The following is a 4,624-nucleotide window of genomic DNA, read 5'->3' as shown; positions in this document are numbered from 1 at the left end:
CTGTTTTGTCTCTGAAAGTCCTCATATGAGTGAGTCATAGTTTTTTGCTTTTCTTAATTTTTTTTTGTTTTCTTTGGGTGCTATGTGTTTTTGTCTGCTTGTTTTACTTTACAGAGCTACTCCAAGGAACAAATCAAAGCACACCTGGTGGTGGGTCTAAACTATCACTATGAGTAGGGAAATAAAATAACCAAAATCACAACAGAGAGCAAATAACACTCTCCAAAAGAAACTCTTGAAGGGCCAGGCCCTGGTCAGTATATGACACCCCTTTAATATAGCAGTGCTCAAAGGGGCAGAGCACACAACAAGTTTTAAAACTCATAAGGGACAGAAAACTAGAAAATTATGAAATGGAAGAATTCTCAAAAAAAAATTCCTGGAAGCTAACTAATTGATCAAAACTGATTTAAGCAATGTAACTGAACAGGAATTTAGAGTAATAGCCATAAAATTAATTGCTGGACTTGAAAAAAGCATAGAGGAGAGCAGAGAACTATTGCTACAGACAAGAAGGGACTAAACAATAGTCATCATTAATTTTAAAAAGCTATAAATGAGGTGCAAAATAAAGTGAAGGGAGCAACAGCACGGATTGAACAGGCAGAGGGGAGAATAGGTGAGTTACAAGACAAAATTATGGAAAAAGAGGAAGCTGAGAAAAAGAGAGATAAAAAAATTCAGGAGTATGAGGGGAGAATTAGAGAACTAAGTGATGCAATAAAAGGGAACAATATCTGTATCATAGGAATTCCAGAAGAAGAAGAGAGAGAGAAAGGGGCTGAAGGTGCACTTGAACAAATCATGGCTGAGAACTTCCCCGATCTGGGCAAGGAAACAGACATTCAAGTCCAACAGGCACAGAGAACTCCCTTCAGATGTAACTTGAATCGATCATCTGCACAACATATCACGGTGAAACTGGCAACATACAAGAATAAAGAGAGAATTCTGAAAGCAGCTAGGAATAAACGGGCCTTAACATACAAAGGTAGACACATAAGGGTAGTAGCGGATCTATCTACTGAAAGTTGGCAGGCCATAAAAATGGCAGAAAATCTTCAATGTGATGAAGAGGAAAAATATGCAGCCAAGAATACTTTATCCAGCAAGCCTGTCACTCAGAATAGAAGGAGAATAAAGGTTTTCCCAAACAAAAATTGAAGGAATTCATCACCACTAAACCAGCCCTACAAGAGATCCTAAGGGGGACTATGTGAGTGAAATGTTGCAAGGACCACAAGGTACCAGTGACAACACTACAAGCATGAAAGGCACAGTTAACACAATGATTCTAAACCCATATCTTTCATAATAACACTGAATATGAATGGACTAAATACTCCAACCAAAAGACATAGGGTATCAGAATAGATATAAAGAAAAATAAGACCTATCTATTTGCTGTCTACAAGAGATTCATTGTAGACCTGAGGACACCTTCAGACTTAAAGTGAGGGGATGGAGAACTATCTATCAAGCCACTGGGAGTCACAAGAAACTGAGGTAGCCATACTTATATCAGACAAACTAGACTTTAAATTAAAGGCTGTAACAAGAGATGAAGAAGGGCATAATAATTATAGAGTCTATCCATCAGGAAGAGCTAAAAAATTGTCAATGTCTATGTGCCAAATACGGGAGCCCCCAAATATATAAAACAATTAATCACAAACATAAGCAACCCTATTGATATGAATGGGGTAATTGCAGGGGACTTTAATACTCCACTTACAACAATGGATAGATCATCTAGACACAGGATCAATAAAGAAACAAGGGCCCTCAATGATACATTGGACCAGATGGACTTGACAGATATATTTAGAACTCTGCATCCCAAAGCAGCAGAATATACTTCTTCTTGAGTGGACATGGACATTCTCCAAGATAGGTCACATAATGGGTCACAAACCAGCCCTCCATAAATATAAAAGAATTGAGATCATACCATGCACACTTTCAGATCACAATGCTGTGAAACTTGAAATCAACCACAGGGAAAAGTCTGGAAAACCTCCAAGAGCATGGAGGTTAAATAACATCCTACTATGAAACAGATGGGTCAACCAGGCAATTAGGGAAGTATTAAAAAATATATGGAAACAAATGAAAATGAAAATACAACAATCCAAACGCTTTGGGATGCAGCAAAGGCAGTCCTGAGAGGAAAATACATTGCAATCCAGGCCTATCTCAAGAAACAAGAAAAATCCCAAATACAAAATCTAACAGCACACCTAAAGGAACTGGAAGCAGAACATCAAAGACACCCCAAACCCAGCAGAAGAAAGCATATAATGAAGATCAGAGCAAAAATAAACACTATACAATTTAAAAAAAAACAAAAACAAAAAACAGTAGAGCAGACCAATGAAACCAAGAGTTGGTTTTTTGAAAAAATAAACAAAATTGGGGCACCTGGGTGGCTCAGTCGGTTAAGCCTCTGACTTCAGCTCATGTCACGATGTCACAGTTCATGAGTTCGAGCCCTGCGTCAGGCTCTGCACTGACAGCTCAGAGCCTGGAGCCTGCTTCAGTTTCTGTGTCTCCCTCTCTCTCTGCCCCTCCCCTCCTTGTGTTCTCTCTCTCTCTCTCAAAAATAAATGGACATTAAAAATTTTTTTAAATAAAAAAATAAACAAAATTGATACACCTCTGGTCAGTCTTCTCCAAAAGAAAAGAGAGAGGACCCAAATAGATAAAATCATGGATGAAAATGGATTTATCACAACCAATCCCTGAGAAATACAAGCAATTATCAGGGAATACTGTGAGAAATTATATGCCAACAAACTGGACAACCTGGAAGAAATGGACAGATTCCTAAACACCCACACACTACCAAAACTCAAACAGGAAGAAATAGAAAATTTGAACAGACCCATAACTAGTGAAGAAATTGAATCAGTTATCAAAAATCTCCCAACAAATAATAGTCCTGGACCAGATGTCGTCCCTGGGGAATTCTACCAGACATTTAAAGCAGAGTTAATACCTATCCTTCTCAAGCTGTTCTAAAAAATAGAAAGGGAAGGAAAACTTCCAGACTCATTTTATGAAGCCAGCATTACCTTGATTCCCAAACCAGACAAAGGCCCAGCAAAAAAGAGAACTACGGGCCAATATCCCTGATGAATATGGAAGCAAAAATTCTCAATAAGATACTAGCGAATCGAATTCAACAGCATATAAAAAGAATTATTCACCATGATCAAGTGGGATTCACTCCTTGGCTGCAGGGCTAGTTCAACATTCACAAACCAATCACTGTGATACATCACATTAATAAAAGATAGGATAAGAACCATATAATACTGTCACTAGATGCAGAAAAAGCATTTGACAAAATACAGCGTCCTTTCTTAATAAAATCCCTTGAGAAAGTTGGAACATACAGAAACCTCATAGAAGCCATTTATGAAAAGCCCACAGCTAATATCATCCTCAATGGGGAAAAACTGAGAGCTTTCCCCCTGAGATATGGAGCACGACAGGGATGTCCACTCTTGCCACTGTTGTTTAACATAGTGTTGGAAGTTCTAGCATCAGAAATCAGACAACAAAATGAAATCAAAGGCATCAAATTTGGCAAAGATGAAGTCAAAGTTTCACTTTTTGCAGATGACATGTTACTCTACATGGAAAACCCGACAGACTCCACCAAAAGTCTGCTAGAACTGCTACATGAATTCAGCAAAGTTGCAGGATACAAAATCAATGTACAGAAATCAGTTGCATTCTTATACACTAATAATGAAGCAAAAGAAAGACAAATAAAGAAACTGATCCCATTCACAATTGCACCAAGAAGCAGAAAATACCTAGGAATAAACCTAACCAAAGTTGTAAAAGATCTGTATGCTGAAAACTATAGAAAGCTTATGAAGGAAATTGAAGAAGATATAAAGAAATGGAAAAACATTCCGTGCTCATGGGTTGGAAGAATAAATTTGTCAAAAGGTCAATACTACTCAAAGCTATATACACATTCAATGCAATCCCAATCAAAATTGCACCAGCATTCTTCTCGAAGCTAAAACAAGCAATCCTAAAATTCATATGGAACCACAAAAGGCCCTGAATAGCCAAAGTAATTTTGAAGAAGAAGACCAAAGCAGGAGGCATCACAATCCCAGACTTTAGCCTCTACTACAAAGCTGTCATCATCAAGACAGCATGGTATTGGCACAAAAACAGACACATAGACCAATGGAATAGAATAGAAACCCCAGAACTAGACCCACAAACGTATGGCCAACTCATCTTTGACAAAGCAGGAAAGAACATCCAATGGATAAAAGACAGTGTCTTTAACAAATGGTGCTGGGAGAACTGGACAGCAACATGCAGAAGGTTGAAACTAGACCACTTTCTCACACCATTCACAAAAATAAACTCAAAATGGATAAAGGACTTGAATGTGAGACAGGAAACCATCAAAACCCTAGAGGAGAAAGCAGGAAAAGACTTCTTTGACCTCAGCCGTAGCAATCTCTTACTCGACACATCCCCAAAGGAAGGGAATTAAAAGCAAAAATGAATTACTGGGACCTTATGAAGATAAAAAGCTTCTTCACAACAAAGGAAACAATCAACAAAACTAAAAGGCAACCAACGGAAT

Source organism: Panthera pardus, unplaced genomic scaffold, assembly GCF_024362965.1.
Source record: "Panthera pardus isolate Hobbes unplaced genomic scaffold, ASM2436296v1 HiC_scaffold_2, whole genome shotgun sequence".
NCBI classification, from domain to species: domain Eukaryota; kingdom Metazoa; phylum Chordata; class Mammalia; order Carnivora; family Felidae; genus Panthera; species Panthera pardus.
Note: the sequence above shows the minus strand (reverse complement) of the source record.